Source organism: Harpia harpyja, chromosome 9 (genome assembly GCF_026419915.1).
Source record: "Harpia harpyja isolate bHarHar1 chromosome 9, bHarHar1 primary haplotype, whole genome shotgun sequence".
NCBI classification, from domain to species: domain Eukaryota; kingdom Metazoa; phylum Chordata; class Aves; order Accipitriformes; family Accipitridae; genus Harpia; species Harpia harpyja.
Window position 1 is genome coordinate 39980509 of NC_068948.1, and position 14883 is coordinate 39995391.

At 44.5% G+C, this 14883-nt stretch overlaps 1 protein-coding gene across 3 annotated transcripts in view; it reads left to right on the forward strand.

Moving 5' to 3' along the window:
* Positions 1-11560: 11560 nt before the first annotated feature.
* GNB1L (G protein subunit beta 1 like) overlaps positions 11561-14883 on the forward strand; it is a 44557-nt gene continuing 41234 nt past the window's right edge. The window contains exon 1 of one of the 3 annotated variants that reach the window (XM_052795570.1): positions 11561-11740. The gene's annotated coding sequence lies outside the window, so the exon portion shown is untranslated. Of the gene's footprint in view, positions 11741-12042; positions 12314-14883 lie in introns of those variants that run through there. The other 2 variants (XM_052795567.1, XM_052795569.1) reach the window with 2 other exon arrangements.

Consider the following 14883-nt stretch of genomic DNA (forward strand, 5'->3'; position numbering starts at 1 on the left):
CCCGTGTGCTGCAGGAATCAGAAAAGACTGGTGACTTACAAGACATCATTTTCTTTCCCGTGGTACATGCCATTGAAGGTCAGGAAATTTCCCTCCCACCCACCTTTTTCTTTTTTTGAATCTCCATTTCCCTGTGGGCTGCCTCAGGTACTGGGCTAGGCTTGGCATGTAGACACAATTAGAAATATAGGCGAGACTGCATGGAGCAAAGTGTCCAAGTGCTGAGTGAGTGCCCAATGGGCCGTAGCAAAATGCACAACCAAGTCAAAGAAAAATGGAAAATATTTCATAAAATTCATCTTTGCATCCCTTTTTCCTCTCTTGATATATGGCCCCTTATTCACAGCTGCCGGGCCCTGGCCCGTGTGTAAATATGTCAGTGCACCAATGAGACGGAACACGGTCACAGAAATGCCGGCGGCTGTTCCCAGATAAAACGCTGAGCTGGAGCCTAGGCGTTTATTGTAAATAAAGATCAAGGCAAAGCAGCAACATTTCTGTTCAACTCAAGCCTGCCAAGGTTGCTAGTCCAGCTCCTTTCACGACTACCATATGTCCACATGGATTTCCCTTTCCAGAAAGTGACATGTTACTCTTCTGACAGCTCTGAAGCCATTGCAAGTTCCTCAATACTTTCCATGTGTTGCTTTACAATAACCTGGAAACACTGGTGGCAGATGGGGCAATGGGTGCATGTGTGGGCATGGAGGGGAGAGGTAGACTTTCAACTGTTCAGCTCTAATACTGCTGTACTTTAACAGTGACTTTGTGGGGCCTGGGACACATTAATGCTTTTTTTGGTTCTGCTCAGTAGAGGGCACTGGATCCTATAAACAGGAATTGATACAGCAAAGCACAAAGGGCCCTATAGTTTTAGCAGATCGACTAATCTTTTTTCTTCTGGATACTGGTGGTGTGGAAGAGAAGTCTGCGGCTCTGGCAGCTGCATGCCGATTGACCGAGAGACGACCATGGCATGTGTTAGCAGGTGATAAACTTGTGTCTTTTACATATAATTTTTATTTTAATTAAAGTGGTAGCTACAAAAATCAGTCATCTGGAAATCAGGTTGGCTCAAGTACTAGCCTTCTGGCATCCTTCTCAACAGCAACACCAGTCAGCTGACACAACTTGGGGGAGATGCAAGCACCTACAAACTAGAGCCTGAACAGCCAGGCTCGGTGGAAACTGGTTGAATTGTGGAGACTTGTTCCTGCAGTCCACAGGGGAACTACAGGAGTGGTCTGAGGGGAGTTTGCTGAATCAGGGAGTTTAGCCTTCTTTGTAGCCCTTGATCCAAAGTCCCCACAATTTCACTCCAAAGTTATCATTTTTTCCAATGAGTTCGTTTTGTTCTCAGCAATACCCACAAACAACACGCTTTCAATCTGCTCCGCTCTCCCTCTTTCGTCACTGAGTTCTGTTTGCTGTGTGCTGGGGTTTGCATTTTCCTCACTCATGGCTCAGATGAGCTGTAAGCCAAAGGGACTAACAAAAAAATATTAGGAATGTAAGTTTTTTCAGATTATTTTTTTCTAAGTTTAGATGGATCTTGTGCATGTATGTTGTAACATAATTCTTTTAATAATAAAAGTTTTAATGCTAATAAAGAACATATATTAAAAAAAACTTCCTAAGCCTTCATCTGGCACTAGTCTAATATGTTGAAGATTTGGCACAATTTACTCATATAATTCAAGAATAAGAGCTGAAATTACTCATTCTCCACACTGACAGATAGTGACCTAAGTTCTTGAGCTGACCTAGGATGCTTCACTTTAGATGACAGCTCCAAATGCAAGAAAATTGAATACTAGCACACTATACGTTTTAGCTCTGCTGAAGAAAACTGCAAGGCAATGCTGTTTCCCAAAGAGCAGCTAGTTAGTTATTGAGGGGGTTATACTTCTATAGTAACACATCTCACCACACCCTAGCAATTGCCAGACCCAAACTAGAGGTTAAATGTGCCGGAAAACGTGGCAGTAGCTTCCAACAGTTGCTGATTCCTGAGCTTAGTGGGACTCAGGCGTGCCTGCCTTGCATAGCAGCAAGATAAGTCTCAGAGCTGGGAGAGAGGAGCAGCTTTTCTTTCACACACCCTCTCTCTCACAAGTCTGAGCTCCTGCCTTTGCCTTGGCAATGCAACATACGGTTCAAGAGCTGCCCTTGCGCCACAGGTGGCTGGCCCTTGGCCTGTAGTGCTGTGCTGCTGTTCCCATTTAAATCAGATGATAGAAGCCATGATTGCTAAGGGTTGTGGGTTTGGGTGTTTTATTAAATAGGTCAACAGGCCCTAACAGTTGGCAGCCATCTCCAATCCGGGAGCTCTGTGATGAAAGGCCATATTATGGCAGGCTCCAGTGTATCTTTTTATCTGTCCTACTTGGTACGGCATGTTCCAGGTGGAGACTGGCAGGATGCTAGTGCTAAACCCTGCCCTACCGCCGTTCCTTAGTGACAACAGCAGTATCCTGCCTCCTCATCCGTGTTCAGATCCCAGCTCCCTTTGACTGCCCTGGAAACTACTGCTCCCATCACGGTTCTTTGATATGTAGAGACTTCCTGACTCGGGCATGTTGTTCTGGGAAGGGAGATCAATACATTTCAACTCATTTGCAAACAGATGTGCTCTTCAAGTGGTTCCTATAGTCTGTATTAGGCTAAACCAGGTCTGCGTTTTGTAACCAACTTCACCTTCCATTGCAGAAGCCTGATACTGTATCTTCGTTCCTGGTACTGTAAATCACTATTCCTTAACACCATTCAACAGAGAAGTAGGTAGATGATAAACTTGGCCATAAGTTAGGTCAGTAGCAATTTCCCTTAGCAGTTTTAAAGTGTGATTTTTAAAATACTTTTTCTAACAGTTCCTTGACAGGTTAATGGGGTACATGGACAGGAGACTTCTGCTTTATCCCCTGGAGCCCTGACAATTTAAGGTGTTGCCTGGCTCAGCTCCTAGACGTGAGAGGAAGGAATAACTTGCACTTCTCCCCAGTGATTTCCTGATGCTCACTGGTGGAGAACAGACATGATTCACTCCAGAAGGTACTGCTGAGCGCTCCAAGCTATCTGATCTGTCAAGCAAGGTTGGTAGCATCAACTCCCATGAGATTTCCCTCTCCTGAGGAGAGGCTGGTGTCAGCCCCAGCTAACTCTCAGAGGCCTGACATCAAACTGTGTAGAGTTTTGTTAGAAGCTGACTGAAAACGTGGTGCTGTTATTATCTGACACTGGCTGAAACAAAAGCCAAATGTTGATGAATGTCTGATCCTAAAAGTAAACAGTTTGATTTTTTTTTTTTCTTTGCGAGTCAGGGGCCCTCTAGGGTTTTATCTGATTTTGGCAATCTCCTGCACATTTTGGGGCCTGGAGCATGGTTTTAATTGTTACATCACAAAAGTTGCCAAATAACATTGAATGCTCCTTAAAAACTCTCCCAATTTTATGGAACTTCTCAACGGCTTGACTAATACAATAATTACTGGAACTCGGCTATGTTGCCTAGTGGCAAATGGAATTTTTTCATAATGATCCTGTCTGTCGTTAATAGCAGGATTTGTTCTTTCTCTCAGCGGGAGAGAGGCCAGAAAGCCATGGTATCTGTCTTTTTTAATGACAGCCAACAGCAAACGGATAAAATAATCAATTATATCTACAGATAGGTAGATAAAGTATAATTTATCATGTCAAAAACAAAAATGTTTTTAATTGGGCTGTTAATCATTTTGTAATTTTGACTAAAGAGATGGGGGCTCTACTTTATGCACAGACATCACTAATATTTCATACAACATTAGCTGATCTTATTATTGCTTTAATAATAGTGTTTATTACAAACTGCCAAAATATAAAATGTGATTTCTGCTCTCATTAGCTGAAGCCTTTGCAGTTATAAAGGGATGCCCTTCCCTTTTATTTTTCTCCTTCTAGAAAGATCCAGGGAAAAAAAAAAGGGGGGGGGGGTGTAGCTGACTAACCAGCTGTAACAGTTTCTAGAATATGCTGATCTTTCTGTTTGATTAGGAGTACCCATCCTAGTTACCAACGAACCTGTTACTGAAATGATTTTTAATTTTTTTTTTTTACAGCAAAGCATATAAGCAGATAAGTATAACACAGCAAAGATTGGAATTTGGGAGTTTTGATTTCTAGCCACACCTGTGTTGTCTTGTGGGAAGCTGGGCAGATCATTTAATCCCTCCTAACTTGTTTTCCCTGTCTGTAATGTTGGTATTAGATAGCTGCCTCATCAGACGGCTGTACAGTATCTAAGTGTTGTAAGATTCCTGAAAATTTGTAATAAAGATGGTAAACATCTGGATGGATGACTGCAATAGCAGTCTCTCTGACAGCTAGCTCTTTGAGGAAGGAAATGGGAAGTTTATGGCTGGGCCTAAATCTTCCCCATATTATAACTGAAAATGTCCTCATGATGGTTCCTGATTTCAGGATCAGTGAGGAATCATCTAGCAAATCATCTAGAAAAATCTCACAGCACTGGGGTACTTTGGCTGTCTACTCTTCTGTTATTATTCCTATTGATGTCACGAGCAGATGCCCTACGTGGGACAAGATCTCTATTTTACCTATAAATTCTACATTAGAAGAATGCCAGCCATGCTAGGAAAAGAAATGTTGTGACTCTTGAGGACCCTTTTGCCTCAAATACACTGGAATTACTTCCCTGCTTCAGAAGTGTTTTGCAGAAGCAAATTAATCTCCATTCCTCTCAATTTGGTTTCCCTCTGAAAAGCTCTACCTGCCTTAAATCAAGAGCCAGCCTCTAAAGTACCTGTTTGGGAGCAGAACATGCACTTAATGTTGTTTGGCAAGGGCAGATTTCACTTTCAGTGTTACAGTGGATGTTTTTGGCTATGGGTTGAGTTTTACATCCATAGCATCTCCCAGTGATGCATGTAACACAGAGAGGGGCAGGACTGCCCTCCCTGTAACTGGATCTTCCCTGAGAATGGGGGAAGTTTAGTGGATTGAGTGGGGTTTTTACAGGTCTAATGGCAGGATTGAGGCTGTATTCATACTGGGAAACAGGGAGGAGAGGCTCTGGAGCTGGCTTGCCCAAGCATAAATAAATTGGAGGTGCACGAACATTCAAAAAATTCCCAGAGAATCACGTTGCACAACTTAATGGGCCTGGTGCCTTCACCTGTGCCAATTTTATGTGACTCTTAACTCTGGCGTTAAATAAAAACGAGACTTGCTCTAATGACATCAACAGCCTGCGGTGAAGAAAATATGCTGCTACTTTGATACAGATCCCCTTTTAAGGAGGACACAGTAGACAGCCAAGGCTCTTTTTCCCATCTGTTAGGTGAATGTTACGATTCCCTGCTCGGAGGCACGCTCTCAACAACACTCCTCTGCTTTCAGCATTACACTAGATGATTTTTAATAAGAATATGGTTATCTGCTGCCCCTGGTTTTGCCACCTTGATTTTACTCTCCTTCTCCATTACATGAAAGAATGGAAAAGGGGGACATGAGTTAGCTGGGGGAGGGGAGCAAATAGCATGGGGAGGGCGTTAAATGAACCAGCTGTTATGTGTGAAGTATCTGCTTTCTAATTGCTTCTGTTGGAATTCAGGGGAAAAAGGCACTGGCTACACTTAATTAATAAGGCAGGACTCACATAAACTCCAGCTGTGAGCACAGGACTGGTCTTTAAAGGATAAGCTCAGGAGGTGGGGCAAAGAGTTTGATTTCCTTACACTAAATCCCATCACATGCTGCTGGTAGTGTGTGTGTCCACTTAAGCCTTTTGGTTGGTCTGTCTGAACCAGACATGAGGTATCTGTTGCTGTCCACGTGCCCCACCCCAAGAAAAATGATCTGTCCTCAGAAATCAAAGGTGTGAGGCTGTGTTTCAAGCTAGGGTGAAACCGCTGTGTTTTCACTCGAGTTTGGAATCCCTAAAAAGCGGGGATGTTTGGATCAAAGGTTTTTGTTCAGACTTAACAAAAGCATGGCCTTTTGCAGCTGGACCCAGATATAGGTTTGCCCCTTGGTCCGCTTTTCTGCCTAGTTCCAGAAGGTTTGGATTTGGCATCCTCTCAGCATCTCTCTCATCTGGGCTCTGCCTCAGGAGCTTTGCTGCAAGGGTAGCACTGGTGGGGTGGTTGTGCCGCTGATTTCTCCAGACAACGTCCAAAGGACGTTTTCCAATGATCCCTTTGAGGAGAACAATGCCCAGTTAATTTCTCTTTTTTTTGAGAAGGGCTCAAAAAGATTATCAGGAATTTCCCCGAGTGATAGATAATGCCCCTAACACCCACATGGAAATCCAAATGCCAGTGTTTCCCCATTTTGTCCAGCCTCAGGTCTCACTGCCCACCACCACCAGTGAAAGGTCTTCCTAGTCAGAGCACAGCAGTACTGGGGTCTGTGCTGAGACCAAAGTCTTCTTCCACTTCCCATGGGATGGCGTCTCTGGATTTCAAAGCTTGTTGTTTAAGTGTGTTACGCTAGGAAACAGTGGAATCAGAAAAAAAGGTGGAGAGGATGTTCCCATGTAGTTAAGAGCCTGTTTTTCCTCACTGGCTGTGGAGGGAAATGAGCTTCCTGCTTAAGGTGAGGTGTCATTTGCTGGATGGAAACCTTTGTGTCCCAGCTGGGCTGCTCCTTTCAGTGCCACCACTCAGGGCAGGTCTCTTCCAGTGTGACCGCTCTCCCTTCCAGGCCCTCTCCTTTCCTGGTGCCATGCTCCTGCCCTGCATCAGTCCTGACGCTCCTCAGATGAGTGCTAGGGTCAGCATAAGGGAGGGGACATGGCCATGTGGCTGCAAATGGGTTGGGAAAGGAAGAGCGCTCATTTTGGCACAGAGAGCCCAGCTGTTCATTCTCACCGCACCCTTCCTCCACAGGCTGGAGCTGAGCAAGTCTCTGTTTGACTTTGTCATGCTCCTTTTCCTCTTTCTCTGCTGGGGACCACCCACCACCTTCCATAAGCTCCCTTCCATGAGCTCCAAAAATGTAAGAACCTTCAGATTTCTGGTCAGAGTCCTTTGTTGTTTTGAAAGGTAAATAATGCAAGGTTCAAGCATCCAGGAGGATTTTGGTGTTTCACTGCTCCTGATTTCAGGGACAGCTAGGCCTGGTGTGGGACTAAACACACAGATGCATCAATAGCGCCAGTCCCTTGAGGTAGCTGCATGGAGCTGGACTTCCCACCCAGAGAGAAAAACAATTCTCAGGTGTTACAGCATGTTTCCAAGCAAGCAAGGTGGGGCGTCACTTTGCAAAGCTCTATAAACAGCAGCTCTTTGTCTCCTCCATTTCTCTTCACCCTGAACGTGTTGCTATTTTCAAAGCCTGGTTTCAAAGTGCTGATTCACAGCCACCAGCTGTATTATTTTATCTGAGGAGATTAGGGCTGAGAATGTTGTGGTTTTGTAGTGAAAAGACTCCATTGGAAATGGCAGCATATTTGACATGAGACTGTTATTTATGCTCAAATAACAATCTCATTTAAGGACGAGGAGTCTTTTTTTTTTTTCTTTTCAAGTTTAGATCAATCATGTATGAAGACAAACTCCCACTCAGCCTCCCTTGGACCCTAATACTTTCATTTCATTCTTCTTCTGCTCATTATTTTACGATTTTGTCCTTGACTGGAACATTTCTCTCTTGTTCTTCCTTACATGCACCATTAAAGAGGGAAAGAACTTACATTTAAAGCTCAAGCCTTGTGTAGCTCTTAAGCCATAAATAATGTTTTATACAGATTCTAAGATTATTAAATCCTTTTAGTTAGCCTCCCTCTTACTTTTACAGCTCATCTGATTAGAGGGGACATATTCTTTTGAAACTTGTCTTAACTATTTCTGTTTCGCTTTTGCAAGCAGACATGAGAAGACAGGATCTGGCTGTATGCATTGCTGATCGGAAGACTTGCCATAGGAATGCAAAAAAGCTTGCCTGCAAGAGAACTGATTGTTGGCATAGAAAAAAACTCCAGAGAAGCCCTGTAATTCTGAGATGTAGTTGACTTTCTAAATACAGGCAAGTCGACAACTGAAATTGAAATCTATCTGGGGATAGAAATGCATTCAAAATATACTACTTCTGGAGAGGGCTGACAGGCACATAGTCAATGAAGGCAATGCTTTGGTATGAGGAGATAGTTATGCGCGGGTAGTAACCGATTTTGGACAGCCGTAGGACCTAACCCATTGGGCTCTGTGCATCACCGCCCGTAACTACATATCCAGCTCCTTTCGATACCAGGGCCAGGCTTCACAGAGCCAGGCATCTGAAGTTCAGCTTTTCCCTACAAATGCAGCCAAACCAGCTGCCGCAGTTTGCAGAGATCCTGAGACTATAGTGCTGAGCTGCTCTTCATTCTGCCTGATGAAATCTGCTCAGCTCAGACAGTACCTCAGGAGTATGGCCAGTTAGTCAGGCCTTGCCAGTATTACAAACTACAGAGCTGAGCACAGAGAGGAAAAATATCCCTACTAGAGACAAATCTAGTGAAAAGTGCTGAAAAGCCTCACAGTAGACAGCCTACACAACGAAACTATCTCCTCCAATTAGTCCATGGTCATCAATGAGGCACATGTCTCCGCCTCCTGGGCCAGACAGGGTGGTGTTTTAATAATAGGCATAAATCTATTGTGCTTTTCTCCTCATGACCTAGCATATTCTGTCAGGGCAATGCATACCCCAGAGAAGGAGCAGAATTTATGTGTACAATAAAACAATAGTGCTTCAGTGATATCAGCTGTTTGATGAACTTTAATATACATTCGCTATAAACCAGGCAGCAATTACCAGAATGTGATACCCAAATAAAAATCCATGATCCATTTGCACGACAGATCTTCAATTTACTCACATTCATGTGAAAGAGACACATAAAAATTATATCCATGCTTAAAATCACTTAGAAGCAGTCTGAAAGACCCCACAGTTGCAAGTGATACTGCAGTACTTAGCTAATACTCATGTTTCGATGGCTTTGCCTTCATGATTCTTCCAGTGGTTCCTTTATATTTTCTGGTATTTTGCCAAACACCTGTGAATCAGTGCACAACAAATATTCCTGCCATTTAATTTAGCCTTGCACAGAAAGGCTATATTAGGCCTGATGCAGCCCTAATCCCAAACCTCTAAAGAGGTTTAAGGCACTCTGGTTTCACCTAATCCCGAAACCTAAACCAGAATCATTGAAAACCTCCATACCACCACAGGAATGGGCAAATAAAGGGTTTCCACTATGAAATTATTAAAAGGACACAGTGTATCTTTTGGATTTGAGACCTAAAGCCTTACCTAAGGAGCTTGGACTGTCCACAATAAAAGTGTTTATTTTGAAGACAGGAGGTTGAAAGGTTTATTTGACTAGAGGGCTGATTTCACCCCTCCCACCCAAAAAAAGAAGAGGGGTGATCCCCTAGAAGAGTGAAAAATGGGAAAAGGGATGAACAAGTAACGAGGCAGGGGCAGCCCAGCAAAGCAGCCAAAGAAAATGAAGCCCAGGTTTCTGTTTAAGCCTCAGTCATGGCCCGCTGTGAGAAAGAGCAAGAGCACAGCCCCTAGAGCACAACTGGGCTGCTGGTTCCTGAAGTTCCTCACAGCAAACATGTAAGGAAAGACTTATTTGAGATATAATAGATACATTGCTGCTGTTCAAAATGGAGAATCTGCTCTTTTGAGATCTTTTACTGATGGGAGAGAACATGTAAAAACATGCACTGTAATGGAACTTTCAATTACAAATTGCATCCAACTGTAATAAATTTGATCTTGCATTAATTAATGTTAAATTAATTGGATTCTGTCATTCCTGAATTCTGGTAACCACCTTATATTGCCATATAACTCATTATCTTTGTGTTGTGAAAGGGGTATTTAATTTTCAAGGCAACTGTAGGGAATATTAACTGTACCATATTCTAATAAATATTTAGCGCCTAACAAATTAAGGACCTGAAAGTGTACTGCACATGTGGTTTCATTATGCATAGCATTTTATAGCAATTTTCTGCTGCTCTAAATCTCTTAATTCAAATCATTTCAGCAAAACATGTAGGGAAATATTGGGCTATATTTGTGCATTATGCAATACTGAAGGTATTTATCTGTGCTTAGGACATTCCTAATAATGAGAGGCATAGCCTCCTCAGTGTACTGCGTTTTCATAACCACTGAATGCTGTTTAAGAGCTCTTTAGAGCAAGGATTTAGGAATCAGTGTTCCTACTGACAAGAGATTTGATATAATTTGAGTAGAAAAGCAAGCCCCAGATCTACCTTCACAGACTCACAAAAAATCTCTGCACCTTTGCATCAATAGAAGCGGAACAGAATAGCACTTATTTAACAGCACTGTGGTACTCCAGGTGTAATTTAGCTTTGAAAGACTCTGGCTCCATAGGCAAAAATGGCAGGAAAACCGAAAAGCATTAGTTTTATGAGGTACCAATCTTTCTAGCTGTAATTATAGCAGTATAGCCCTCTGAGAAGCTACATAAATGACAAAGCTTTTACCTCCTAGCCAGGTGATACAAGCAAACGATGGTTTATTTGCTTTCCTTGAGCAAGTGTTGCTGTAGCTGGAGAGCAGCAGGGGGCTTTTAAGGGGGAAGACTATGCCTCTCTGCAGTGCTGTCGTGTACATGCCTGCAGTGAGGTTGCCATCACCTGTCCGAGGAGGGTGGATGGCCATGTTACCAGGGTACAATTCCAATCCCACATAGCAGCATTTTCGTTCTAGTAGCAACAATACATCCTGGGTTATTTAACTGTTGCCTGATTTAGTCCAATTATGACACCTAACCATTAACCTCCATTTGGAACCATTTCAGGAGGCAACTTTCTTCTCTGAAGAAGCTCTCCTGCAGGACGGCATCTGGAAAACTAAGTGTGGCTATGTTGCACTGAAAGACTTGGGTCTCTTTTTATCCCAGAACAAATCCCGATTGACAGCAGTTGCCAGAAGAGACAAATGTATTCAGGAACATGATAACCCCGTGCTCAGCAGAGCTCCTGGCAAATGAATGCTGTGCAAGCAGAGAGGAAGAGAGCCTAAAACACTGCCTAGCAAACACCCCACTGATCAAACTTCATAACGAACTATGGTGACTCACGTAAGTCACAAACTGACTCGAAGCATGCTTGACAGCAGTTAACAGCCTGACACCAGCACCCCAGCCAAGGCCTTCCCAACTGGTTCAAGCACCCCTCCTCACATCTTGTCCTTCGGACCTCCTGGTGTTCGTGTCTGGCTCTACAAAGCAGTGACACGTTTCGAGTCCAGCCTGGCCCTGGCTCCCGGTGAAGGCAAGGTCCTCCCGGGTGGGGGTGAGGCGGGACTGGCGCGAAGCCCCTCGCTGCCGCAGGACCCACAGAGCGGGGCTGCTTCCCGACGGCTGCGCTGCTCCCGCCGCCCTGGGGTGCCGCTACCGGCACCACGGGCCTCCCTTACCGGCCAGATACCCCTGTGGCTACCCGGGGGCCGGCGACGGCCCATAGCCGGCCGGGCCGGGGCTGCCCGGCCACAACACGCCGTGAGGGACCAAGGGCCCGCCGGGCGCGGACAAGCGCATGCGCGCCTCCCACTTTCCCGTGACGTCATGAACGGTCCGTGAGCATCACGCTGGCACTCGGCGCTCCTCTGTGTCTGCCTGGCTCCCGAGAGGCAGCTTTAGGTTACAGCGGAGGATCGCCGAGTCATCGCTGTCACGCTTCCTCCCCCGCCCCGGGCGGAGCGGCGCGCGGTGAGAGACGGCGGGGGGGAGGAGGAGGAGGAGGAGGAGGGCAGGGGGGGGATGGACACCGCCCTGCAGCCCCGCCGCCGCGGGGGAGTCCCGGCTCGGCCGCTGGGGAGGCGCGAGCAACGCCCGGAAGCGGCGGCGGAGCTGGGAGGACGCGCCCGTCAGCGGCGCTGCGCCGCCTCTGAGGCCGGGCGGCGCTGCGAGGGGGGGCGGGCGAGGAAGGGGGAATGTGCGCCTGCGCGGGGACGTCGCCACGGCAACGGCGGGGCGCCTCGGGCCGCCGCGTGCGGCGCCGGCGACGGGGCGCGCGCCGGGGGGCGACCGTTATCGCCCGCCCGCTTGCCTCGCGCCTCCTCTCACAGGCGACGGCGACCGCGGCCGCCCTGTGCGGGCGGTCGTGCTTGGCTTGTCCCGTCCCGTCCCGGGTACCAGTGCCGGTCACCGGCGCTGGGAAGGGGTACGCGGAGTTTTTCCCGGCCAGCGGAGCGAGTGGCGGTGGGAAGACGCCCAAGACAGGACGAAGGCTTGAGGGAGATGTAGCATCTGTGGCTGACGTGAGGCCTCTACTAGAGAAAAGTGATATTTTTATTAGAGTCTGCATCTACTTATTGCAGTTAAGCTGCTCTGGAGCAGTTTGCCTGGAGAGTCTCCATGCAAGGTCTCTTCTGGCAGCTGTAATGCTAATGCCTTGTGCTTTGACTTCAGAGTACACCCGACCAAATATTGAGTATCAGTGAGCCATAAATACCAAACCTTGTTGTAATGGAGCTTACATTTCTAAGGTATTGAATTTTACAACTCTTCCATAATAATCCCAGTGCTTTTCTTTTATGACCAACAGAAATGAGTGTTTTTAAGGTACTTAAAAGTAAGCATTAGTGAACAAGCTTACCTAAACGCTGCTTGAGCAGGTCAAGGTGAGGCAGGGAACTGCATCTACTGAATATTGCACCCAGGAAAGCACAGCCTCAGGTGGGTCGGTGATTGCTCTCTGTCTTCCCCCCACCATCTGCAAAATTGTAATGGCAGTCCTCGGGAGGACTTGTTGATGAGTAATGTTTTAAGCGCTTTAATACCCTTCAGTTGAAAGCATTTACAAAAGTAAAACATGGTATTGTTAATAATACATATGATGTAGTAATATGAAAAAATAATATTGCATTTATCAACCGGATAAAGCTCTGACCAACCTGGTCTCATCTCATAGCTGACCCTGCTTTGAGCTGGAGATCAGACTGCAGACTTCCTGAGGTTCCTTTCATCCAGACTGATTCTGTGATGGTATAATTAATATAGCCTACAGAAACCCAGAAGACTAGCCTTGTTTCAACAGATTGATTCGAATCCCTAGGTTTTTAACTTAGATTAATATCAGAAAACGAAGGAAACGTTGCCTTAATAGATTTTTCACAGGTTGATCCATTGAAGGGGAAAGAAAAAGATCAAGACCGCTCATTTGTCTTCGCATAGTACATAACCTAGGTGTGCCGCTCCTCGTTCACGGAGCGGCAGCATTGGTCGTGTCAGTTTTCGTGTAGCGGGCTTTACTTGTTTTTGCTCCCTCTACTGGCAGTCTGATCTGCAGTAAAGTATTGCACGGTTAGCAAGTAAGTGAGACACAGTCTATGTTACAGATCTTTTCAGCACGGGCGCTTTGTTTGCTATGTAGCATTTTATGGATGTAGCTGGCATTCTGCATGTCACCTTGCAGTGTTTGGATGACATCTGCATACTGGTATCTGACATTTGGATTCTTTTATTGTATATTTTTTCTTCTCAATGTAATGGTTGTTTGAATAGAAGAAACTGCCTTATACAACTCCTTTATATGCCACTTTATGGTAGAAAATAATCTAATGTCCAGATTCAATAGCTTCATTTTGAAATGAACAAGGTAAAAACCAGACATGGTGTGTGCTCTGGAAAACATAGAAGACACAAGAGATGGAAATTTGTGTGTAACTTTTTCTCTGGGAATTGTTTTGAAGAGCACTTCTTTGAAGAGTCTGTTTGTGACCTGTCATTCTTGCAAAGTTCCTTCCACCAGCGCCCAATTTTAGTAGCACTTCTGTGAGGCTTTTAGAGAGGGCTCCATGACTGGGAAGCGTTTAATTAATAACTTGTCCTGTCTGCATAAGTTACATGGAGTATAAAGGACATTTTATTTATTTTTAACTAAATCATTACATTTTAAATACTGGAATAACCTCTTGTTTTTTAATGATTCCTATTAACATTTTTATTGATTTACAGGTAAACTAGATTTTCTTGTCATAAAAATATCCTGTGATCAGGAAATCTAACTCTGTTTCTTCTGGCTTGGATGTGTCATTATCAGTTATAAAGATTCTGCAGATGGAAATTATGTTGGTGCATGCACTGGAATAGACGCCAGTTTCTAATATGAGATAGATAGTCTGGTTTTGGTTAATTGGTGTAGAGAGTTATTTTCAAGCATTAGAATTACAATTTTAGAATCGTAACATATTAGGGAGCAGATGTGTTGTCTAGGTATGTTACGCCTTTTCTGACCCTGTTGACCATTTTAGAATACTGTGAATTTCTTTTTGCAAAGAAACGCTGAACTACTGACCCGTATATGTTCTTACATTCTAAAGAGACAATTTCTTTGGCTCTCTACCACATAGTACATCGGGCTATATTATGTTTTGTGTTTGCATATCATCTATTTTTAATTTCAGTAGTATTTCTCTGCAAGCTCAGTCATAACAACGTACTGTTTCATTGGAACAGTGAGAGCTGTAAACCAGTCATCTCTAATTAGCTTATATGGGAGATTTAATGCTGAAGATTCTGGTTTTCCAAAATTATATTCTATGACGCACTGTCTTCATTGGGGAAAATAGCTACTATCGCTACTCTTCTGTAATAAATTGTTTTGTTGTAGCTACGTTGGATTATAGATGTAGGTCAGTGAGATTTCTGGGTTTGTGAAGACAAACTTAGTAATGATTAAATAAAAAGGCTGAACTTTCCTTTTTGGACATCTCTTCTGAGTTGTAATGCTGATACATTACTTTTGTACAAATTGAAACCTCAGCATAGTATTAGACGTTTGTGTGTATGTCTGTATAAAGGAAAAAGGTAACTTTAATAGCAGTAATAGTCTTTTGATCCCCAAAATA